This window comes from Eschrichtius robustus, chromosome 6 (genome assembly GCF_028021215.1).
Source record: "Eschrichtius robustus isolate mEscRob2 chromosome 6, mEscRob2.pri, whole genome shotgun sequence".
In the NCBI taxonomy this organism is placed as follows: domain Eukaryota; kingdom Metazoa; phylum Chordata; class Mammalia; order Artiodactyla; family Eschrichtiidae; genus Eschrichtius; species Eschrichtius robustus.
Window position 1 is genome coordinate 68,437,236 of NC_090829.1, and position 12,246 is coordinate 68,449,481.

The 12,246-nt window shown below is 38.9% G+C and overlaps 1 pseudogene; it reads left to right on the top strand.

Moving 5' to 3' along the window:
* Nucleotides 1-11,634: 11,634 nt before the first annotated feature.
* LOC137765678 (TP53-regulated inhibitor of apoptosis 1 pseudogene) lies at nucleotides 11,635-11,865 on the top strand (annotated as a pseudogene).
* Nucleotides 11,866-12,246: the final 381 nt, after the last annotated feature.

Below are 12,246 nucleotides of genomic sequence, written 5' to 3' on the forward strand. Positions count from 1 at the left end.
GGCACCGATCCTCTGTGTGGGAATCTCTCCACTTTGCCCTCCGCACCCCTGTTACTGCGCTCTCCTCTGTGTCTCCGATGCTTCCCCCTCCACCCACCTCCCATCTCTACCAGTGAAGGGGCTTCCTAGTGTGTGGAAACTTTTCCTCCTTCACAGCTCCCTCCCAGAGATGCAGGTCCTGTCCCTATTCTTTTGTCTCTGTTTTTTCTTTTTTCTTTTGCCCTACCCAGGTACGTGGAGAGTTTCTGGCCTTTTGAGAAGTCTGAGGTCTTCTGCCAGCATTCAGTATGTGTTCTGTAGGAGTTATTCCACATGTAGATGTATTTCTGATGTATTTGTGGGGAGGAAGGTGATCTCCACATCTTATTCCTCCGCCATCTTTAAGGTCCCCCCTCTCCAGGTACTTCTTGACACAAGAAAGATAGAAAGATCATTCTTGCCTTAGAACTCTAAACATTAATTTTTAGGTTAGGCATCCACTCTGGTCAGTGTGTACCTTCTGAGTGGTCTGTGATCATTCTGTATGGGTTGTTAAATTGTTTGTATATATCCTCTTCTTTTATTGATGTTACCATAGTGTGCTATGTGTTTTCCGTTTGATGATCATATATCTCTTGAAAGTTCCTCCTGCACAGTGGCCATCTAATATTCAATTTTCTATCCCAACTCCTAAACAAAGTGCTTAAAACATAGGAAGTGTTTAATAAAAGTTTGATAGATGAGTTTTTAAGTTATAAACACTGTGCAAGAAAGAAAAACAGGTAATATGCTCTGCTTTCTCTGAACGGCTTTCCGTGTAAGGAAGTAGAATGGTAAGGAGATATTAGATAGGATATTTAAAATTTATCTTCATATGCATATATAACTTTTTCCTTAAAGGCTTCCTTTTCAATCACACTATATGGGCATCAACTGTGGTTCAGATTCTATTATAGAAGGAAAAGAGCTGTGACAATGGGGTGACTCAATTTCTAGCTGGGAAACAACTTCTTGGATTAGAAATCTAACCTGCTCTTTCCATCTTCACCTGGATGTCTTCCTGGAGCCTGAAGCTCCACTAACATCTACTCCAGCTTCTCCTTGATTGGCCATTGGCTTGCTAGACATGCTTCCTATTAAGGAAAAAAGATTTAGTGTCAACAAAGAATACTTTAAGCCCTTTAATGTATACAGAGGTTTTTTAGTATACACAGAATTTGTACTTTAAAAAATACAGATGGTCCCTGATTTAATGATGGCTTGACTTAACGTTTTTTTGACTTTTTGATGGTGTGAAAGTGATATGCATTCAGTAGAAACCATACTTCGAAATTTGAATAGTGACCTTTTCCCCAAGCTAGTGATATGTGGTTCAATACTCTCTCTTGATTCTGGACAACAGCAATGAGCCACAGCTCTCAATTAGCCATGATCAACAGGGTAAACAGCCCATACACTGACAACCATTCTGTACCCACACAACCATTCTTTTTTTCACTTTCAGTTCAGTATTCAACAAATTACAAGGTATTCAACACTTTATTATAAAGTAGGCTATGTGTTAGATGATTTTGCCCAAATCAGGCTAAGTGTTCTGAGCATGTTTAAGGCAGGTGAAGCTAAGCTATGATGTTAGGTCGGTTAGTTGTATTGAATGCATTTTCAGCTTACGCTATTTTCAACTTATGATGGGTTTATTAGGACATCACCCTTTTGTGAGTCAAGGAAGATCTGTATAGCCAGGTTTAAAAAATAATGTGATGCATATTCATGTACTTACACCCCAGAAAGTATGATTGTTAACATTTTTTCAAATTTACTACAAACCTATATGTATGTATATGTGTGTGTGCATATCAACCATTCCAACAAAGTTAAAGTTCCCTTTATCTTCCATCTGCAGGCCTATATATCTTTCTCTGTTACTTCCCCTGTTACCTTGGGCTAAAAAAATTCTGTATCACAAATTTAGATCCAATTAATTTTTATGTCACTTTCCATAGTACAGATATGTATATTTCATAGACACATAATAATCATAAACATGGTCATATCAGCTGCTACCACTTATTGAGGTCTATTTTTACATCCAGATTCTCTACCCTCATACAGTCCTGTAAGGTCAGTGATGGTATTGCCATGTTACAGATGAGAAAACAGAGTTTTGAATATTTGAAACAACTTGACCAAGACCATGCAGAGAGTAAGTAGAAAGACCATGATTGAAACACTGCTTTTTGTACTCTAAATCTCTGTTCTTTCCTCTGCACCTTGCTGCTTCTTCTAAAATGATTGAATAAAATATGTGGCAATGCTACAGAACTTGGAAGTATATATATTTTAAATGTGTTCCAGACTCTATGAGGTGTCTTTAGGAGCAGGATAGATGTGAATAAGACCTGACCCTTGCCCTTTAGGTGCATATAGTCTAGAGTTTGGAGAGAAAGTAGTGGAAGATACAGAAGCATAAACAAATATCTATAAGGATTTTTAGAGTGAGATTGTGGTATGAAATACTTGGGAGAATCTAGCAAAAGAAGAAACACTTTTGATTGGAGAGATCTGAGGCAATGTCAGAAAAGAAGCACCATTTGGAGTATCTTGTAAACATCTCAAGCAAAACGATCAAGGCATGACAATATCGGGAGCCAGTTAACAGGTGGCTTCATTAGCCTGGGGACCTGAACGGGAACCTGCAGACCTGCAGTGTCATACTTGTATATGACCAGGAAAAAGAGGCCACTGAATCTTCCTTAGGGCTTTTTTTTTTTTTTTTTTTTTCCTGAAAGGATTACAGAATTTTAGAAAAAGTTCTATTCTCTGGTGCTTTACAGCTTAAGCATTTAATAATTGCTAGTGGGGTTAGCCACCCTTTGGGACATTCAGAAAATTTCTCAGTTGCCTCGGGAGTAACTTGCAGTTTTAACACTTTCCAGGATATGGGGTGATGAGCAGGAACGCTCTAGTGCCTTGGGGTCAGTGCCTTCTGGGGAGTTGCCCAGTCTTGTGTGCTGAGGATGGTTGATACAGGAATCATCTGATGTCCATAGAAACACCAGATACTACTGAGAAAAATGACAAAATCATAGAGTACTGGCAATGGTGAGCTTATGAGGATACTGTTGCCCAGGTAATTCAAGTCAGTCTCCTAAGGTCGCACAGCCAGCCAGTGATCATCTGGAGTGACTTCCCAGGTGCTTCTCCATAGCCACAGCAATACTCTTTCCATCACTCCACGGTAAAAACATTCCTAATTGCTTCTCTGATTTTCCTGTGCAAAGCATGCTCCAGTTTGACTTGAGCTAAGCAATAGTACACTAGCAAGATCCTGAGAGTGAAAATTACTTCCTAGGTTATTCGGTGAGGGCAACCTGCCCTCACTGCTCAGGTCTTATGTGGTAAAGATACAAGTCTGTTCTTCCCCAAACCTCCCTAGTGTTGGTAACCCCACCTGGGCCTCAGGGGAAAGGGCCTCTCCCAGTTATCTGATGAAGTTAGCTTGTTCCACCGCGCCCATATACTGCTGTTCCTAGAAGATTTTTATTGCAGAGAAGATGACACACAGGAAGGTGACCACTGTGGGCCCAATTGGAAAGACAGTCCCATCAGAGCTAGATAATACCTGAATTCTTCAAAGGCCTTTAAGTATTCATGCTGCTTCAGTGCAACCAAAGTCTGCCTTGAAAGGAGACCCAGAAAGCTTTTTTGCAGCAAAGTTAATCCCAGTGAAAGCTTCTTCAACTAAAGCAAGCTCTAGGGGTCGAGAAATAAAGTGAATTAAGCCTTAATGACTCAGCTCCTCTTTCCTCCCTGCCCTTGTCTACCAGCCAGGAATGTGGGGAGGAAATGAGTTAGGTCAAATCTATGCTTGAGCTCTACGAAGCAAAGATCTATCCACGCCCAAGGTGATTTTGCTAAAAAATGCTATTTCTTTACAGAAAGTCTTCCCTAGCCCTTGGCTCCAGTAAGTAGGAATTTCACATGTATGAGTCTGGGAAGAATGTGAATGGAGAGGAAGGCATGGATGCCTATCAAAAGGCAATTGAGGTGTGGCTAAAGTAGCGGCTTTTGCACTAAAAGAAACTGGGTGATTCACTATCTTAGGTTAGACTCTCTACAATCAGACTCAGAAACAAAAATTCATAATGTACAAGTGATTTATTGACAAAGTGCTCCAACAGAAAATAGTAAGAGGGTCCAGGAAACAGGACAGGGATGAAGAGAATGCCAACCAGGCAAGGGTACCGTGTCAAGCAAAGTCCTGGACTAAGCAACTTCAGCTTGAACTTGAAGGTGAACTCTCGAATATCAAGTTGCCTCAAAGAGGTCCCAACCTGAGGCCAGAGAGCTTGAGTTTCATAATCCTGTACCTATCATCATTGGTAAAGGGCTCTCCAAGGAGTATATAAACTCCAGGCCTCCAGCTATCTGTGTTTTCCAAAAAGGGCTCTTGTAATGCAGAAGCAGCCCTCCAAACACAGCCACAATTTCAAGCTGTTGGAACTGAAATATACCAAAGGCCAGGGCATATATTTAAGAAAAAAAATTTTTTTTTAATCTGCAAACAAAGAAAAAAAACAAACAACATTATCCTGAAGGTATCTATGCCTTAGCATAATAGTATCCTACCAGCTACATTTCCCCAAAGTTTTCTTTTGACTTGGAGATCTGTGTTCAAGAGAGTTACCTTCATTTACTAATTTGTAGGCACTGTGCTAATGCATTTTATGGTACCATGTTGGTTACCACATATATTATATAATATAGCAAGACCATTGGAGCTTAGCAGTCCCAGGTTTAAATCTTGATTTGTTCATTTACTAGCTGAGTAAATTTATGAAAATTACTTTACCTCTGTGTGACTCAGGGAAGTGGTTGTGAAGAATAAATGAAATAACCAAGTATGACTTTTAATAACCTAGTCATGGCACATAGGTAAAGTCTCAATGAATATTGGTTATTAACAATAATGATAATAGCAATAATAATATTGTTATTTATTTATTCCTTTATACAACAAATATTTATCAAGCACCTACAAGGTATCAGAGCCACCTCTAGGCCAAGAATTACAAAGGTGTTTGTTAGACAAAGATCATGTCCTCACAGAGCTTACATTCTGGTAAGAGAAACAAATAATAAGCACACAGATAAGTAACTAATGCAATATCAGTTACTGATAAATGTAATAAAGAAAACTGAAGCAGGGCACAAAGTAAAGAAGAGTAGTGGAGTGGGAGATGGAGATCATCACTACATGTGATGGTCAAGGAACACCCTCTGGGAAGAACAGCTGAGCAGAGACCTGAATGTGTTGAAGGGGTGAGCCACGGAAAGAGCCAAGGAGCAGTGTTCTGGAAAGAGATCATAGTAAGAGCACAGGAGGAGAATATATTTAGCATGTTAAAGAAATAAGAAGAATCCAATGTGGCCACAGTAGAATGAAGCAGGCCAAGAGTACTAGGAAATAAAGCCAGAGACAGTGGCAAGGACCAGACCAGATCACGTAGAGCCAAGTAACCCATGGTAAGGAGGGTGACTTTTATTTAATCTGACTGTGATAGGAAATCACAGGGTCACAGTGACATAGATGGTGACAAACCTGAATTATGTTTTTAAAAGACGACTCTTTTCCCCATATGCCCCTGAAGGGCACAAGAGCATCTATGCAAATCACTTCCTAGCAACAACCTTGGATCTCATACAATCCCCAAGCTCAATGGGCAAACTAATCTCTAATAGCAAGCATGAGCTACCCATTTATTCATGTCCCTATGTTGTCTTTTGGAAAATAATAGTAATGCTGTCCAACATTTACAAAGAAATTCTCCATAAGTAATCTCTAATATAAAGATATGGCTGCCGAAGCACCATCAGAGTATCTTTAACCTTTAGTTCCTCCTATTTTGCTTGTTTCCAGTTTGTATCTTTGGCTTTTCTGCCTTTTTGGAGTATAGTCTCTCACATCAAAATAACTCCTTTAGGTTGATCTTATGGAACAAGCCTATCTGACTTGCTAGAAGCAAAATTATACACCGTTAGACATTAATTTTTTGATATATTCCGTTTCACAGGATGTTCTTCCATTCACATACCTCTGATGGCTCCTCACTGACTACAGATTGAAGTTCAGTCCTTAGCTGAGTGTTCCACTCTTTCTCTTCCTGAACCGGGCAGACCTCTCCAACGTGCCTCAGCTAACCATGTTCTTACACAAGGAATCACCTGCCATGATACAATTCTTCTCCACTGTCTCTCAAAGACAACATGCACAGTTTTACTGCCTCATCATTGTTTATTTCTTTTATTTGTCTAAGTATAAAGCTTCTCTCAAGGCCAAGTTTTAGTCCCACCTCTGTGAGAGTCTTCCCTGACAATCCTTGACTGATCATTCCTTCATTCTGAACTACTTCTACAGTAGTTAAACTTTGCATATGATTCCTTGGATTATTACTGATCTTTTGAAGAACACATTTATCTCTACAGGCCATCTGTGAACTTATTCAAGGTTGGGATCACATCTCACACGTCTCTGTACTCCAGGCACTCTGCCTATTACACTTGACTTTCCCATCAGACTCATCATTGTTAAATCCTGCTGAGTTCACATGTCTGTCTACCCCCAGTGCACCTACTTTTGTACTTGTTTTTGTTTTTACTGAATTGTGCAAGAAATTGATCTATCTTTATTTTTATGAAACCTTAACTTAATCTCTATTCCAAGCTCCCCTTTTGCATTATGGAAGCAGTCTCCGTCTATTCAGGCTTTTTCCTTTCTTTGCCTGATGTTTAGTTTAAGTTGTGTTTGGGGAACCTCAAGTATATTCAGTCATCTGTCCCCCCAGATATCCACTAAGAATTACATGACATGACCCTATTTGGTCCTTAGATGTGGTGTCATTTCTGAAAGGTTGCTTTCTCCTATGCCAATGCCCATCCCAGGCCTGAGCTCTCTCCTTGCTAGTTTCAGAAGCATGGTAATTTCTCTGATGCTATTCAGGGCTCCACCTGCCTAGACTCACACGTAATGTCCATTCTGAAGTCTTGCTACTTTCTCAGGGACCCGTTCTTACAGCAGGAAACACAGCTCTTCTCTGCAGTGTCCACCAGCGCCTATCTTCTCATCATTAGATATGATGGTCAAGGAAAGCCTCTCAGGGAAGAACAATTGAACAGAGACTTGAATGAGTTGAAAGAGTGAACCATGAAAAGATCTGAGAAGTAATGTTCTGGGAAGAGGCCATAGTAAGAACAAAGGCCCTGGATGAGAATACACTCTTCCTCTCTCAGTGAGGAAATCTTTGGTCTGGAGGAAGCCAAGTCACATCTTCTTTCCAATATTTTGTCTCTTCCCCAATTCTCTAAGTTACCTTTAGAGATGTATAACCAAAATCCCGGAAAACATTAGCAAATCGCTTTCTAATTCTGCCTTGAAACTTCTCTATCTTAAGGCAATAAGGCTAGAACAACTTTTGTTTTGATTAGGCAGTTGTGTGGACATATAGATAAATTACCAGGAAAAATAATGATCATGGGTATAAAATAATATCCTATCGTAATTATTTTAGTAACTAGCATAAACTTCTTCTTTTCCACCTGATTCATCAACTTGGGAGACAATTTAGACTCGTTCCTCTTACCCATCTCCATTGGTCTTATTGTACATGAAACCAAAGCCAAAGATAACTCTTCGGTCTAAAATTAGGTCCAGTAATAACCAGACCCAGAAGATTCTGCTTGAAAAAAATAGAATGGATAAACAAATGAAAAAATTCAAAGTAGATGGGGATAAACTGTACACAAGGAAGAGATAATGTGTTCTTGATGTTCAGATAAAGAAGAAATCAGTTCCACCTTATGGTCTCTTGTCTTCCCTAAGCTTCATCCAACTGACTACATATACTAGATATCATGATAATGGCAATGATCATAGTGTCCGTTTGAAGATCAACTATAATTTTCTTTGTTTTCTTAAAACAGGAATTTGATGTTGTTTGGAATAAACAGAATTTCATCTTTCCCAAAGCCCACTGCATGTAGTTATGCAGTGAACGTGGGCACAACTTCCAAAGTTGTGACCTTTACTCTAGATATCATATAGTTGTATATTTGTGACAACAACTGTAGCGAGCTGGGGGAAAAAAGTGTTCTGTTGTAACAAAACCAGCATATTATGACAATTTCCCAACAGAAAGAAGTAAAGGGTCTTGAGTAAAGGACAACATTTTATAATTTACACAGTTGCCATTAAAGGCTAGGGGCTCTCTAATTTGCTCCTCAAAGTTTTGCTTTTAAAAACCACCTGAGCTCTTGATTTCATTCATACCAGCAGGCTTTAGGAATACACCAAGAGCCATCATTTAGTTTAAAGAAAAAAAAGGCAACAGACAGCCAAGACCCCTAGACCTTTTCTCTCCTTCCACAATCATATATTAATGTATGCAAAACACAATAGTAGGGACCCACCTAGAAGGAGCCAAAGTATGATTACAGAAGTGCTTTAGACTTAGCCATCACCCTCAGAAAGTTCACAATCGAATTTATGAAATAACGCAAAGACCAATAGAGTACGATGTGATGAGAGGCGTAACTAGTACAAAGTGTTGAGGAAGCGCCAAGAAGGAAATAACTAACTCCGCCTTAGGGGATAGGAGAGAGCTTCAGTGAAGAAGTCACATTTGACCTGAATACTATAGAATTAGTGGGGACTTCCCAGGCAGAAAAGGGAGGGAATACTTCCCAGAAAAAAAGAAATTGCACATACTTATTTCAGGAAAGTGAATGACTGTTACAAAATATTAACTGAGGCTGGACCTTGGGGTGCAAGGGGTGTGGAGGAGAGTGATGAAAGACAAATCAGGCAAGGCTGGTTGAGGACTGGGAAGATCATGGAGAGCCCTGTCTGCTAGGACTTTGAATTTTATATGAACATGGAACAGAGAATTGCAACCACGTAAAGGAGAAACTTCAGAAGTTGCTGAGAAGAGTGAGGCACTTTAGAAGCTGAGTTTTAGAAATTTCTGACAGCACTGTGGAAATGGACTGGAGGAAATCAAAGGGCTAGTGGAATTGCTAGCCCAGGTAGGAGAAAGACAAACCTAATTTCAGGAACCACTTAGGAACCTCTGGCCATGCAGGACATGATGGAAAAGCCCTAACTGTCTTAAGAACAAGAATCTGACTCTGACTCTTGTTCTGTCCATGGCACCAAACAGCTCATGCTACTAGTTCCCGGTATGCCATCTACTCCTAAAGCCCACCAAGAGCACAGGTATTCATTTACAATCCCTTTATGATTGGCTCTCATAGAATTTTGCTTCTTTTTTTCAGGGCATTTTTCTCATGTTTGGAATTATTCTTTCATATGTGTGATTATTTGATAACTGTTGGATGATCCTCACTAGACTCTAATCTCTGAATGATCAAGAATTGTGTCTGCATTTTGTTCATCACTATCTCTGGAGGCTAGTGGAGAAACTGACATATAGTAGATGCTCAGTAAATGTTTGTTGAAAGAATGTTGACTGAAATATTGAGAAGCAGTTGAGGTGATGGCATTCTGCTTGGGAAATATTTAGCTTTTCTTGCTTTTCAAAATGACAAACAAAATATTCAATATGCTATTTAATTACTATATAATTACATTTTTTGACACTTTATATAAAATTTCCTTTCCAACACTACATGTGAACACTAATTCTGTAAGTTAAATTCCAGATCTGATATTCACTTGAAATGGGAGCCAAATTTGATCAAATTTTTTTTATTTTATGGACTTTAAATTCCCAAAATAAAATAATACCGACTGCTTAGCCTGGATTTAATGATGAGTATTTCTCTTTCTTTCTCTCTCTTTCTCTCTTTCTTTCTTTCTTTCCTTCCTTCCTTTCTCTCTTTTTTAAAAAATTTTCTTCTATAACTAAAGAGGACTTTTTTAACCTAAGGCAAACCAATTTTTCCGTCATGACTTTAAATTTGATGAGGTTCCATTAAGAAACTCCATTCATGTCCTACTTCTTACAGGCATACACATAAAGAGACAGTCAAAGCACTTCATCAAAAGCAGAAAGATTAAGGCAAAAGATTACACAACAAAACCACCCACATTCAGTTTTGCAAGTCTAACAGTCAGCCTGAATCATCACCCTAGAGCGCCTGCATTCCGTTCCAACCCAAGTCTTTAACTTACCATTCAAGACCAGAGAAAACAAATTATTAGTATGGGTGACCAAAAAGGCAGGTGTGTTTCTCTTTCCTTGGTTACTCTTAGCCCTGGAGGCAGCAACTCTTTCTTGTTTTTTACTTGGTAAACACATCTCTTGGGAGATAATTAAGAACCAGCAGAAATCTTAAGATCACCAAAGAATAACAACTGGTCCTAGTTCTAGCAACAGAATCTCTGGCTTAAGAATCTCAGAAAATAGTTTTTGAATCAGTCTTACCCATCCGTGGCTCACTCCCATAGCAATATCCCTCATGTTATTCATCCCATCCTTTATCCCATTTTTCTCTTCTTACATTTTTATTTATTACTTAGCCTGAAGTAATGACCCTCTCCTGTTAATCCTAGTCCCTCTTCAAGTGTCACCCTCACTCTTGAAGTGACCCTTCAAGTGTCAAGTGTCACTCAAATGTCACCCTCATGTTCTCCCTCATCATTTTGGGAAAACTATATTATTCTTCTGTCTGCATTCCTGCAGTACGTGGCTTATACACCTTTGCATACTATTTCTACTCTCTACTATACCAATCATCTGGTTGTCTGTTATTTTCCTGTTATTAGATTGCAAGCCCCTTTAAGTCAGTAAATGTGGAATTCATACCCATAGGCCTACTTAGAGCACAATTTGTGCCCTAAGCAGTGTAGACAGGTGATAATAAATCATGAGTGAATGGATTATAAAAAGTATTTGAGAATCTTTGCAATAATAGATATAGATACAATAAGACAATTAAGTTACAAATAAAAGAAATATTTTTATGGGAACAAGAAATGAAAATATAAAGCAAGGTCAATAGAATTATTGTAGTGTAGCATTAAAAGTAACATTAACTTCCTGGCAGCTGATGAAAAAAGAGAGCTAAAGAACAAGATTACTCATATGAATTGGATAGGAGTAAGTGGAAACTGAAACCGGACCAGTTCTCACAAAGACTGAAACTGAGTCTTAAATGATCACAATCCTTTATAGAATTGAGATGATCAACCTTTTTTCTGTGAGCTAAAAGAAAATAAAATACCCTTTAGAGGAAGAAAAAAATACAGAGATGCAATAATTTTTATATACAAGGCCAAGCATTCAATCAAAAATTACCAGTTAGGCCAAGAATAAGATAAAATGGTGAAGACAAAAACAAACAAAGAAAAAATAGCCCAACAGGTGAAAAAACACACAGAAAAGAAAAAAATAAAAAGTATTTTTCCAAACTGACAAAAAGAATTAATCCACAGATTCAAAAACTTCTATATAAAATCACCCTTAGACACATCAGGGAAAAAATACTAAAAAGAAAACAAAAGCAGAAAGAAAATTTTAAAAGCACCCAGAAAAACAGACACGTTTCTTTCAAGGAAGTAAAAGACGATAAGATAACTCTTCAAAGGAAATTATGGGACATCTGAGAGCCGCCGCCAGCGCCATAGACGCAGATGCCATGAACAGCGTAGGGGAGGCTTGCACCAACATGAAGCACGAGTACAACTAGTTCTTCAATCACTTGTTTGCACAGATTCCTCAAGGGGGATGGCTCTGGGGACCCGGGCACCTACCTCTTCAAGCACTACCAGCAGTGTGTTCAGAAAGCAATAAAGGAGAAGGAGATTCCTACTGAAGGACTGGAGTTCATGGGCCATGGCAAAGAAAAGCCTGAAAGCTCTTCTTGACCTTGACAGTCACCTTGAAAATGGACTCCTCAAATCAGGAAATTGAGAACTCTGGATCGTGTCAATTAGAGCTGTGAAGATAACATTGATCTGATGCATTTGAGCGGGTGGGGGGTGGGGGGGTTACCTTTCCTCCTTGATATTTTTGTCTCACTTGTAAAAGATGATGAACCATCACTCTTTGCTTTGAGATTTCTGGCTTTGGCATCTCAGCAGGAACTTAGTGTGCTAAATAATGGGATTATTTAGGATTATGGTTGCAATAGTTGGTCTAGGATCAATTTTAAATATATCTTGTGTGTAAATGCTGATAAGCTTGTCAGGATGACCACGGTTGCCTGAGTTATGCTTTGAAGGACATTATGTACACCGTACTGGGGTTA